At 33.5% G+C, this 14,463-nt stretch overlaps 1 long non-coding RNA gene across 4 annotated transcripts in view; it reads right to left on the bottom strand.

Moving 5' to 3' along the window:
• The window catches only part of LOC140626826 (uncharacterized), a 79,437-nt gene extending 65,670 nt beyond the window's left edge, over window positions 1-13,767 (bottom strand). For 3 of the 4 annotated variants that reach the window (XR_012025826.1, XR_012025825.1, XR_012025828.1), the window contains exons 1-2: window positions 13,699-13,767; window positions 1,828-2,009 (exon numbers count right to left, since the gene is read on the bottom strand). This is a non-coding gene — a long non-coding RNA (uncharacterized lncRNA). Of the gene's footprint in view, window positions 1-1,827; window positions 2,010-7,697; window positions 7,781-13,698 lie in introns of those variants that run through there. The other variant, XR_012025827.1, reaches the window with a different exon arrangement.
• Window positions 13,768-14,463: the final 696 nt, after the last annotated feature.

The raw sequence follows: 14,463 nt of genomic DNA, 5'->3' as shown, positions 1-14,463 counted from the left end.
AATATTTTTTTGTTCATTACCCAAGAGAATATAAAGTAATTTACACTTGGGTTGCTTTCAGCATGTAGTCTCACAATAATTATCCAAAGTTAAGCAAGAAAAAAAATTATTTCAAATTTAGGTAGTCAGAAATAAGAAGATGTAATGCCTTGAAAATTCCCTGAAGCAGGGTAAAATATGGCTTAGCCAGATGGAAAAGGAAAAAAAATCTATAAATGCTAATTTATATATGACAAGAAAGCTGAATACTACTTTTTTTCTTTTTGTATTTAGTCAACCTGAAAATCTATACATATATTTTTATTTAATATATAATATTTTATTTCTTTTTAACATACACTCTAAAATCACTTCTGTAAATGCAGATGCTTATATAAAAATATATATTTAAAGTGACTAAAAATTAAGTTTGTTTTAATATTATTAGAATTAATAAAAACAATTATAAAATGAAATGACCTTTTCCAAAGTTACTTGGTACATACTGTCTGAGAAAAATTTCTTTGCCTCAGTCAACATAAGAGACTTCAAATTCCAAATAAGATAAACACATTTTATCTTACTCCTCCCTCTAATCACACACACAAACCCCCTAGACAGAACCCATAAATTACTCATAAGGAGATGCTGAGAGATCAAGAAAAAGAAAGAAGACTAGGCTAAGTTAGGTCTGGTTTAAGACTCAAGGAATGAGCTAGAGGTTTGGTCCCTGGGAGTATTTTTCATGCCTCTCTAAATATTCCAACCTGAGCATCAGAAAAATGCACACCCATAAATTCCAACAGACACAAACAAAAAAACAGACCCAAATGAAAGTTCTTTCTCCATCCAAAGGACCCAGAAAAGAGGTGATGCCACTTTACAACAACCCTGTATTTATACATACTAATGCTAAAAGTAAACACCACTAAAAATACCATGTCACCCTCCCCCATATGTATGGGTGCCATAGTGGCAGGGCCAGTGAGTGGAACCTTGTCTTTCAACTCCCTTCCCATCCAAACAGCAAAAGGTAGTATATTTTCTTCACTTTCTTGCCTGTGGACAATCTCTGACTTTTAACACCACCTTTGCAGTAAGAAGGAGGCACCTTTCCCCTGTGAAGACTATTGACAGAACTCTGATTCAACATACCAAGAACCATGACAATCTCAACTGAAATGTGGAGGCTAAAATAGTCATCAACATTAAAATATTACAGATGTTGAAATTATTTGACCAAAATTCTAAAGCATTTAAGCTAAAATTATTTCAACAAGCAATAAAAAAACCTCAAGAGATATTCAAACATGTAAAGTACTATGAAAAAAAAAACTAAGATATAAAGGAGAACCAAGTGAAAGCATTGTAAGTGAAAAATACAATAACCAAATAAATATCTTCATGGGAGAGTTCAATAGAAAATGGATATGACAGAGAAAAAAAAAACAGGGAATTTGAATATACATTATTACAAATTATCTAATCTAAAAAAAAAGATTGATAAAATGAACCAAGACTCAGGAACTTATGACACACAACATTTTTACATTCATGTCTGATGAGTACCAGGAGAGGAAACAAAAATATCAAACTGAAAATATATTTAAAGAAGTAATATCTAAAACTTTTTTAAATTGATGAAAGACAAAAACCTACAAAAATTCAAAAAGGTGAATGAACTCTGTACAGGATAAACCCTGAGAATTTACACCCAGATGCATCAGAGTCAAAATTGTGAAAACTAAAGTCAAAGAAGAAAGCTTACAATCTTCCAGACACTAATGGCACATTACCTATAAGAGAATAATGCTTCCAGTGGGAGAATGGCAGATTGATTGTATGTACCTGATGTCACTGCTGGAGTCCTGAGTTTCATTCCCTGTGGTTGTCCATGCAGGTAAAATGGCTACATGATCAGCTTTCTGTCAATGCTCAGACATGATACTCAAGTGGGTTTCCCTTGAGAGGGACATTTCACATATGTTCCTGTGGTTCACTGTTAGAGTGAAAAGTGCATCCTGTGTTACCTGGTTGGGGAAAATCAAGAAGTTTACTCTTGATTTCTCTGTATTTCCACTAATATAAATCTTTCTTCTCTTGTTTGTATCCTGTTTTCTTTTGCTGTAGTAAACCCTAGTTTTGCTATTGAGCCTTGTTTTCTAGCAAAAATAAGAACAAACAATAATTAATAATAAATATTAAAAATAAATTATAAATAAATGATAACTCAAAATAAAACTAAAATGGTTAAATTAGTACCAGAGAAAGCAAACTTCAGAACAAAGTAAACTATCACAGATGAGGTAATTACATAAGGACAGAAAGATAAACTGGTTAATTCACCAAAAAGACATAACTAAATTTAAATATATTTGTAAGAACAAAATAATTGAGTTTCAATCAATAATCAACAACAGAAATATAAAACAACTCTATTTAAAAATATTTTAATTAAAAATACCTCTAAATAATTAAAGAAAATGTTTAAGAAAACCAAAAGAATATATTGTACTGAACAGCAGTGAAAATACAACATATTGAAATTTATTAAATAAAGCCAAAGCAGTGCTGAGAGAAAAATTTATGGCACTGACTTTCACATTGCCAGAGCAATGAGAAAATAAGAAAACATGTAAAAGACTGCAGAGAAAAAGGATACTTTACTTCTATGTGCAGGCGATGTGAATATCTACATAGAATATACTAATGAATCTACCAAAGGCCAATTCTAGAGTGCTAGACAAATTAGTAAATTAGACAAAGTTGCAGAATATATGGTCAATGTATAAAAGCAAATGATTTTCTATATACTAACAAAGTATGTAGGAAAACTAAATTTAAGAACACAGTATCATTTGTCATTACTCCAAATAATATGCAATATGATACATATAACAAATCACAGAGTATCTAAATGTCAAAAACTACCAAAAACTAATGAAAGAAACCCAAAAAATCTAAATGAGTGAAGAAACATGCCATACTTCTGAATTAGAAAATTCAAAGGAGCAACAATATCAATTCTCTTCAAATTGATAGTTTAATTTTAAAAAGATTTTACTCATTTATTCATGAGAGATACAGAGAGAGAGGCAGAGACACAGGGAGAGGGAGAAGCAGGCTCCATGCAGGGAACCCGATGTGGGACTTCATCCCAGTACCCCAGATCATGCCCTGAGCTGAAGGCAGATGCTCCACCACAGAGCCACCCAGGCACCCAGGCATCCCTGATCTAGAAATTCAAACAATTCTTACTAAAGTCCCAACACAAATCTTTGTAGATGTAAATAAGTTCCATATTTCATAAAATAAACTAAAAGAACCAAAATGATTTTTAAAAAGAAAAATATATTCTGAAGAGCTATGATACCTGACTTTAAGACTTAATCTTAGCCACATTACTGAGAGAACAGTATTGGCTGGGCAATAGACAAATGGATCAAGAGAATAAAATAAAGAAGCAAGAAACTGAGACATGCAAAATAGTCAATTGATTTTAGGCAAATGTGCAAAAGCAATTAAGTGGCATAAATATGGTCTTTTCAACAAATGATATTGAATATTTATAAAAAAGGATACATAAAACTCAACCTAAATTTCACCTGTTATTCAAAGGTCACTAAAATGCATAAAGCAAAACAATACAAATGCAGAAGAAAACGTAAGAGAAAACCATTGTTACTTAATGGCAAAATGAAATGTTCTTACTCATGACACCAAAGGCATGATCAAAAATAATTTAAATATATAAATTGACTTGCTCAAAACTAAAAGCTTTTTTTAAATAATAAATTTATTTTTTAGTGGTGTTCAATTTGCCAACATACAGAATAACACCCAGTGCTCATCCCGTCAAGTGCCCCCCTCAGCACCCGTCACCCATTCACCCCCACCCCCCGCCCTCCTCCCCTTCCACCACCCCCAGTTCATTTCCCAGAGTTAGGAGTCTTTATGTTCTGTCTCCCTTTCTGGTATTTCCCACCCATCTCTTCTCCCTTCCCTTCTATTCCCTTTCACTATTATTTATATTCCCCAAATGAATGAGAACATACAGTGTTCATGTAAATGGGCAAAAGACATGAACAGAAAAGCTTTTGTTCTTTGTAAAGAGCATGCTATGTGAATTAAAAGATGAGACAGAGCCTGGAGGAAACCATTTGAAAATCACATATCTGACAAATGATTTGCCTTCAGAGTATATTAGTAATTCTCTGTATTTGTTTGCTAAGGCTGCCATAACAAAGTACCATGGAATGGAAGCCTTAAACAACAAGAGTTTATTTCTTCAGATTCTGGAGGCTGAGAAGACCAAGAGCGAGCTGTCAGTAGGTCTGGCTTCTTCTGAGACCTTTCACCTTGACTTACAGATGGTTGTCCTCTATCTGTGTCTTTACGCAGTCTTCCTTTTATATATTCTGGGTTCATGTTTCCTCTTGTAAAGACATAAGTCATATTAGGTTAAGGCTTATGCTAACTGGATCATTTTAATTTAATTACCTCTGTAAAGACCCTATCCCCAAATACAGTCACATTCTGAGGCACAATGTTTGAATTTTGAGGGAACACGATTCAGCCCAAAACACTCTCAAAACTCAATGGAAGGAAAGCAAGCAATTCATTTAGAAAATGGCAAAATGAACAGAGAATTGTCTAAAGAGCATACAGGTAGGTGGTGGGCAGCCCGGTGGCTCAGCGGTTTAGCGCCACCTTCAGCCCAGGGCCAGATCCTGGGGACCCGGGATTGAGTCCGGCGTTGGGCTCCCTGCATGGAGCCTGCTTCTCCCTCTGCCTGTGCCTCTCTCCCTCTCTCTGTGGATCTCTCATGATTAAATAAATAAAATCTTAAAAAAAAAAAAAAAAGATGGCAAAGACATGGATTGGTGTTCATTATTATTAGCCATTCAGGAAATGTAAATTAAAATCACAATGGTATATCATTAGATACCTTTTAGAATAGTTAAAATAAAAATTGTGACAATATCAACTGCTGGTGAAGATATAGAGAAACTGGACTTTCTATACATTGTTGGTAGAGATTGAAATAGTGTAGCTACTCTTGAAACAAGTTAGGGTTCTATGAGAAGCCTAGGACTCTAAAATCACACTCCCAGGTATATTCACACACAACATTTTCAGGGAATTTTCATGGCTGTTTAACTTGTAATAACCCCAAACTTGAAAAAAATACAAATACCACTCATTGGATGAGAAGATAAAGATAACATGGTGTTATCCATCAAGAAAAAGGAATGAATAATTTAGCAAAGAAGATTGATCTTAAGAGAATTGTGCTGAAGAGTCAATCCTAAATTTCCACATCATCTATAGTTTTCTCAGTGACAAAATTATAATGATAGAGAACATATTGGCATTTAGGTCTGGGAGCAGGATACAACCATTAGGGGTAACACAGGAAGTTTCTTTGTGGGGATACAACAGTTCTGTGTCTTGTTTGTGCTAGTGGTTACTCAAACTTATACATGTGAGAAATTTTATGGAACTATACATCAAAACCAAACCAAACCCCAAACAAATGAAAACCAATGCATGTAAATGCTGTTGAAACAAATAAGATCTGTATGTAAGTTAATAGGATTGTACTAACATCTATTTCCTTATTAAGGTATGCCACTGGAGGAAGCTGAGTGAAAGATGCACATAAGAACATCTTTTTGTTGTTGTTGCTTTTGCAAATCCTTGTAGATCTTAACCTATTTCAAATTAACAAATTGTTAAAACATTAGAATAGCTCCAGTCATATTGTGCTAAAATAATTTCTTAGTAATAATATTTAGTTAATCCTTTAGTAATAAAATTATGCTGAGCATGTTGTAAAATCAGGAAGAACCAATTACTCTGTTTTTCCATTATGTTACCTACAATTTCTCCAAAATATATATGGCTCACATGATTTTAAAATGTAATGGAAGTTGGAAATCAGGAATTTATCAATAAAATTCTTTTTTTGTTGTTGTTGTTTGTTTTTGTTTGTCCTAAAAACATGCATCACTCATTATATACATTTCTTGGGACTTAAAGTAACACTTACATTATTTCAACAATTTGGGAAATTTATGTTACACATGGCATTTTTTATCTTCTGTAAACAAACCAGATTATGTGCTTTTAACTTATAAAATGGCCTTGGAAAATATAAAAGAAAAGAGGCCCATTTCTTTGTTAAGAATTCAAAATGCAAAACACAGAATCTGTACCAATTGTTCCGCATACCCAAGATAGATTAAGGTTGATTAATTTGGTTGTTCTATGAATGGAAGTCATTGGAATGGAACAGTGAAAGGGGAATGAATTAAATGCTAACAGCCAGTTTAGTCCAATAATTAACTATTACTGTTACATACTTTCATTCGCTTTGCTTATTCTCTCTCTCTCTCTCTCTTTTTTAAAGATTTTGTTTATTTATTCATGAGAGACACAGAGAGAGAGGCAAAGATTTAGGAAGAGGGAGAAGAAGGATGATGTAGGACTTCATCTCAGGACCCCAGGATTACCACCTGAACCGAAGGAAGACTTTCAACCACTGAGCCATCCAGGTGCCCCGCTTATTCTCTCTTGAAAGCAAGAATATTGAGTTCAGCATTAAAACGTCATCAAAAAAAGAAAATAATACATCAGAGTGATACCATCCACTAAATAAATCTTAGTTTTTTTTTTATAATGGTTTCCCCATTCTTCCCTTCTATACTCTTCCTGTCCATCAGCACAGACCTCATAATAAAGAGTTCCTTTATCCGGAATATATATGAGTGTTCATTAAAAGAGAATGGTATTTCATTATTAAATTACTTTGAAATTCAGAATTTGGCAATATCTCTAATGCTAGTAGTTTTACATCCTGATATTCTTGATCAGGATAAAATTGTATCTGGTTCATTGTTCAAGTTAAACTTACAACATGCTCAGCTACAACTCTGAACATTACTTTGCCAAAGCTTCTTTTTTTTCTAGATACTTGGTGGGCTTGAGTCTTACCACTTAGCATGAGTCTGCCCTGAGAAACTCTTTGTACAAAAGTTGACATTTGCTTTGACAATCATTTTGCAGCCAAGGTCAGATAATCACAAATATGAATTCTAAAACCTTATATTATATGCCATATTATGTTAGGTCACTTTAATGACTACATTTCTATTCTTAGGTTACTAAAAATTATTCAGTACCCTGGGGTAATAATTACTATTCAGAAAACTTCTAAATCAGAAAGTTATTAATGGAACTATTAGCAATAACAGAACTGTTGTACTTGAATCTTTTTCTCTTTCCCATGTTATTCCTTAATTTAGATGATCATGAGTAAGAAATGCTCAAAAATGCATGGAAATATAAAAGAAAGAAAAAGAAGATGTTTGAATAATTCACAGAACTGAGTATAACCCTAAATTGGAGTCTTTCCTGCTTCTTTGAGAGATTAGTAAACCTAGATGGAACCTCTACTTTTAAAATTTGGTGAATTGTTATCTCTACACTATTTTTCTGAGTTCTCCAACATACATCTTCAGATTACATGTTAACTGTGTGTTCTCTGGTCCTGTGAAGTCAATTGACTCTACCCTTTGTAAGAGTTAGAGAGAAGCACCAATTCTTCAACTGTTTCCTTAAAATACTTCAATATCTGGTTCTTGTGATAAAATAGTTTATAATTATTTATTAAAAAGTGAGTGAAAGCAAAGTGAGAGGATCTTGGAATTATTCACCATTTCTCTGGCACTCTCTTATTTCTTCATTTGACAAGAGCCAATCCAAGAAAACTCAGTCTCCTAACTCAGTATCTTGTTCTATACAGTAAGGGGGAAGAAATAAGAAAAAAATATGTAGAGAGAATACATATTGATTTGTGTAATCTAGATACTTCAATCTTAGAAGTACACCCATCTTGTTCATCTTTTCTTCTCCTAAGGGTGAGATTTCTTTCCAAGAATTAGGGAAAAAATCGTTTCTAAATTAATTTTTGGGTGATTGTTTCCTGGCTTGACATCTGTCTTTCTTAAATTGAAATGCTCTAGTTCCCCCTTCTGGAGCACTAGTTCCTGTCATTTGGTCTTACATTAGCACAACCAGTAAGTGCTGTTCTGCCTCACAAAAAAACATTTAGGAATATCTGAGTAGTTTGAAATTTGGAGGATCAAATACAAAAAAAAAAAAAAAAAAAAAAAAAAAAAAAAAAAAAAAAACAGTATCATTATGTTGGCAGGCATAGTAAATTCTGAGTTTAAACTTTCATAATTCTTTTATTCTCCCAGATAGGGCCTATCAAGTGTCTAAGATTTCTATTGGCTGGGTAGTGGTATCTTCTGGTGGGATGAACTTCTTAGAATCTCCCTCCAGAGCTTGTGACTCCTTAGAAAGGGAAATCAGTACTAAAATAATTTTATGCTCAAGAGGTCAGATTTGCTTTGCAGTATGCTCTTGCCTCGTTTAGACAGTACATTTGGAGGTTAATATTTCTTCTATAGAATTCAAACTGAAGAGGGCAAACACTATTACATGAGATTGAATTCTGACTCACCCACTTACTATGTGACCCCATAAATTCATTCTTTCTTGATCTCAATACCAATCACTTGTAAAATCATCAATATTGTTCTTGCTACAGCAAAGACAAATTCTAACCTCAGAACCACTGACATTGCAAAGAAATCATGGCCTATGTCTCTAATCCATTCACTCTTCCTCTCTCTTAATTGACTCTTCTCTTCTAAAACATTTGACATCACTCCCCAATCATTACTCTGAACAGATGGCCTTGCTTCCAACTTCAAGGAGAAAATTGAAGCAATTATAAGAGTGCTTCCATTAGTCACCTTACCAAATAACCCACTTACCTTTCCTTATTACTATAGTTGAACAGTTCCTGCTTCTATGCAAAGTTATCCCTTTACTTGTGAATAAGTCTCAGCCTGTTATACCCAGTCAAAGAAGTTAACTAAATTAATTCTTCCTTTTTTCTCCATCATTTTTCCTTCTCTACTTGATCATATGAGTCAGAACACAAGTACTATATTTTCTTTTCTACTATAAGGGAAAAAAAAACACTTTACATTTATTCCCAAGTTATTGATTCATTTGTTCGCTCCCTTTTGCAGCAAAGCTCCTGAAGAGCCATCGAGTCTGTCTCCAGATATTCTCCCGTTGTTTTTTTTTTTTTTTTAATATTCTCTTGAGGTTTTTCTAAACACTCCTCTGAAAATGGCCTTTCTGAGGTCACTATGACCACATGGCTATAAAATTATGAATGGTGAACTCTCAATAATCTTACTCAAACCACTGATAGCTATCATTTAGCATGGTATGTAAGTGACTCTTCTTGGAAACCTAGAAAGAAAACCAGCATTTTCTTTCCCCAGACTTCTTAACAGTAGAGTGTTCAACTCTATACTTTTCTACTTTAATCTGCAATCACTGTGTTGGTGATCTCACCCAGATTATTAGGTTGATAGGCTTTACAATTGGCTTCAGCCCACATTTCTCCAGGCAAATCCAGTCCTGGTATTTCCACTCAAATGTCTAATAGACACTCTAGACTTAACATGTCAAATTGAAAGTCTCTTTTTCCTCCATATCTCTTTCCAAATCCCTTGCTCACAATTTTCAGCATCTCAGCTACTGATAATTTTATCCTTATCAGCCAAACAGTGTGATCATAACTGATTTCTCTTTCTCCCATAATTCTAATTAATTCATCAGAAAATCCTCCTTGCTCTATCTTCAAAAGTGCTAGAATCTGATTATCTCCCATTATCTGCATAGCTAGCACTATGGTCTGAGTTACCATCACCTCTACTCTATATTGCTTCAATAACCTACTGTTTACCTTTCTTCCACTGTTGTTGCCATAGAGACTGTTTTCAACAAATCATTCAGAGTGATCCTATTAATAGCTAATTTAGGTCATACCAGTCTCTTCTTAGATTCCTTCAGTGAATCCTATTTTTCTCAGAGTAGAAGCCAAAAGCTTCATAATGACCCACTGGGCTCGACATAACCTAGTTCCATGTTAACTCTGTAGTTTTTTTTATTCTACTCTAGTTATTCCAATTTCTTTGAGGGGTTCCATAAACATTGCAACATTCTTTTACCACATGGATTTTTCACTGGCTGAACCCTTGAATTGGAGAGGTATTCCTCCCTATATTCATATAGCCATTTCTCTTACCTGTTTTTCTTCACCATTCCAATATTACTTCAGTGTGCTCTACTTTACATAAGTGTTCTTGATCTATTTTAATTTTTTTCCAAGACACTTATCACAGTTTATTATGTAATTTACTTACTTAAGAATTTTACTTTTTGTTTACACCCACTAGAATATAAGCTCCATGTGGACAGATAAGGGTTTTTGCCAGTTTCATTCAACAGTGTCTCCCTAGAACCTTGGAGGGTGGATGGCACAGGCTAAGTGCTCAATAATCTATTTTGAGTTGACTGATTAATTATATTATTATCTCTCTTTCCTTCTAGAAGAGGTATAATTTTTTAAAACACCAGGTTCTGCAATTATGTCTACAACGCAGTTTTGGGGGACAGTTCAAATGACTGTTCTCTGATAGAGATGCATTATACTGTGTACAATGGACTTTTCTTGCTGAACATCTGCTTCCAAGTTCTTATGCTGTTGTTCGACTGAGTCTAGTGGTTTGGAAATCATGGGGGAAATTCATTGTTGATTTGCTTCAGTGATAATGCCTTTATATGATAAGCACCTTCTATCCAAGGATATGAGAAAATAATTCCACCGCATCATTTAGAAATTTTGTGCTCTATTATATTTAGGTAAGTTTACCCCAATCACTGATTTCACAACTTGAATAAGGCCTTTACTCTTCCCACAGTCAGAAAAAAATGCTTTCTCTGAGTCTCTCTTGAGGCTACCTCTCAACATATCGAGAAATGAAGCTCTGTCCTTTCTTGGCCAAAAAATGGAATCACACCATAGGTAGGAATTTGTTGAAGATCTGGGTGTAGCTCTGATTGAAGTAATTTGCTCAAGATGGCCCATACATGGCTCTTGCCACCTTTTTGGTATCTAGGATTTCATCTCACTCAGAGCCCCTCTGACTTCTCCCATTCTTAAAACATAGGTTCAGTTCTAGCAAAGCCACATCGACATGTTAAGAGGGTGAAATGTTAGTAGAGTCAGATCACCAAAAATTACCTGAATATTGTATCTTTTTTATTAATATATGATAAGAAAATTAGGTAACAGGCCCAGTCCTTTAACACATTTTAAAATTATCAATAACTCATGAGGTGCATGCAAAGCAAACAAGAATCATGTTGATTTGACACTTTAATAAACAATAATGAGGTTTAAGACAAAAACAGAAATTGATCATCTGTACTTTTTATCTACACTGCCATCAAATTTAATAGCATGTGACATTTTTATTAACCTAGGAGTCTTATTTGTTTATTTTATTATTCTCTAGAATGACTGCTTGCTGATGTTCAGTGATTTGTCCTTTGCATTTGCATAGTTAAACACTCTCAGATCTTTGCTGTATAGGTAAAGGATTTTTTTAAAAGGTAAAACAGATATTTTTAAAACCTTTAAAGCAACCTGTGAAAGAGAAATATCTCTTTGTCAAGAAGCTAATTCCTAAGGAAGGAATGCAAATTATTTTATTGTAAGACTTATGTAATAGAATTTCAAATCTAATCGAAAATAAAAAAGTATAGAAGCTATTTCCATAGTACACAATTGTTAGTCACCAAATGCTTTACAAAGTAATATCTTCTGAGAATATTAGTGAAAATAATTTTAATTAGTGAAATAAACTGCTTAATTTAATTGAAGCCATAATGTTACTAAATAATTATGTGTCTTAGGCTACCAATGCAATATAACATTAAAATAATTACATTAATTTTATTAATTAGCATATTAATAATTTCAGATCAATAAAACATTTTGGGAATTTTATAGATAAAATAAATAAAGAAACAACAAATAGCCACCTTTTGCTTCGACGTGGATGGACCTGGAGGGTATTATGCTGAGTGAAATAAGTCAATCAGAAAAGGACAAACATTAAAAAAAAAAAAAAAAAAAGAAAAAAGAAAAGGACAAACATTATATGGTCTCATTCATTTGGGGAATATAAAAATTAGTGAAAGGGAATAAAAGGAAAGGAGAGATAATGAATGAAAATATCAGTGAGGGTGACAAAACACGAGAGACACCTAACTCTGAGAAATAAACAAGGGGTAGTGGTAGGGGAGGTGGGTGGGGAGTTGGGGTGACTGGGTGATGGGCACTGAGGGGGGGCACTTGGCGGGATGAGCACTGGGTGTTATGCTATATGTTGGCAAATTGAACTCCAATAAAAACATAAACTAAAAAAAAAATAAATTAGATTTTTCTATTAGTTTACTGGGAAAGTCTTGGGTGGCACACATAATTTTCAGAGTAATTTTCTTTTAACAGATTTTCCCATAGCCACATGTGATCAGTTCATTTGCCAACTTCAAGTTTGGATAACTCCATGCAACTTAACGATTTCACAATGCTCAGCATGTTAACTGAAGCTTTGCTGAGCTTAACAAAGTGTCATTGAGTACATTGAGTATCTGGCAAAACTAAAGTGCTGCAGCCATTTTTATACCTTTCAGTTCACACTAGCGTACCCTCACCCTGATGACAAATGTTGATGTGGTTTCCACAAGTACACCAAAGTTGCTAGATTTCCTAAACTGTTATTCTAGCCATCTGATTCGTTTCAGAACATTTACCTATATTCCTGAGGGTAGTGCTTATCTTTTCCTTGTCATGTAAGTTTTTTCCTTTTTTTTTTTTTTTTTTTTATAATCACCTTCCGAGCAAACTTCTCATGAGCTTGTCCTTTACTTCTACAAAATTAAGTTGTTTCTAACTTCAGAGGACCTGGCACAGCTAGATTCTTCTTTTAGCTAACTCACTCTGCTTCCAGCTGGAAAAGAGGCTGTGAATCATTTTTGATTCCTCTCTTCCTTGCACCTCCAGATTTTACTTTGTAAAGTCTCCACATTGCTATCTCCTAAGAATATTTCTAAATAATGTTTTTCCATTTCCATTGCTGTGATTTCAATAGTCTCTTCCTAGGGTCCCAATTTCAATTGCCTCTTCCTGAAACTACTCTCTACTCTACTGTCAGTGAACTTCTAAAAATGGATTCTGCATTTACTGCAGGAAATATTTCCATATTGTCTATCCTCACTCACTACCAAAGCCTAACTGTGTCTTTGCCCAAAGTGTCTTCAAGGTAATACCAATACCATAATATACTTTTAAAGTGTTTGTATGCTTCCTGGGGAAATACGGCATCATCTGTTTAGAGAATGTGATTCATGAGATCTATATTGTTGAGAAACTCCTTTGAGGCAAACTATCTCTTATAGATCTTCAAATTTTGTTCTTGAGATAGAATGAAGAAAAGAAACACATTCAGGTAGAGATGCTGGTACCAGGGAGACTAAATCGTCAGGCATACAAGAAGGATACAATAAGGTAACTTACATGATTACTTTTAAAATTTGTACTTATATTAAATACATTCACAATGAAACACATGATTTTATTGATGACTTTTTTATTATTAGTCTCTCTGTCTTGGATTATTTCAAACTATTAGGAATTCAAAGATAACCTATAGCAAAGGGTTGTTACTTTTTTTGGAAACAGAATACAGATTTTGATGATAAAAGTCCTTTAAAACTTACATTTTGTGCTACAGTTGGGTTCCATTTTGTATGGCATGCCAAAACATCTCTCACAAAGAGTTTTTCTCTACAGAAGAATAAAGACTGGATTTTAATATTTGAATTATACCTGCCAAGCCAAAATTGGGCTTTTCTTCTCTAAGTCTATATCAAGAGGAACATTTGCATGATTTTTTTTTATTATAATAGAGATTTGGATTAACATTAAAAGCTTTGTTTATGTAGTTCTGCTATTATTTTTCTTCGAATCTATTTTTGTTCTATCCTTTGCATCTGTATGCTAGCATTTAAGTAAATTATTAACAATTATTACATAACAATAAATATAGGGAAGAAATTAAATTTGTTTCTATGGATGTACATTATTTAGAGCATCTTAAGTACTCATGTGAATTTAATGATCAAAAACTTGAATTAGATATGTTAAAGAATTCCTGCATATATTATTCATTATAACAATTTTTATGATATGTGAATATAAAATATATATACCCTAAAAGAGATTGAATGAATTTAAGATTCTCAACCAGGGCAATTGATGACTAAGGATGTCATTCTCTTAGGTAAAAAAAAAAAAAAAAAAAAAAAAAAAAGGAAAATGTGGAGGAATTGATATGTGACTTGGGAAAGGCTGTTTTAGTATAAGTTTTTAGGAAGTGTTAAGGTTACCTACAGAAAATGTACAAAATAAAAAGAGAAAAAGTCTTAAAGTCCTCAGGACTGGTGACAAATTAGAGAGAAAAAGCAAACTAAAATCAAGACTCA

The sequence above is a fragment of the Canis lupus genome, chromosome 38 (assembly GCF_048164855.1).
Source record: "Canis lupus baileyi chromosome 38, mCanLup2.hap1, whole genome shotgun sequence".
NCBI classification, from domain to species: domain Eukaryota; kingdom Metazoa; phylum Chordata; class Mammalia; order Carnivora; family Canidae; genus Canis; species Canis lupus.
Note: the sequence above shows the minus strand (reverse complement) of the source record. Positions and strands in the feature narration are given on the sequence as shown.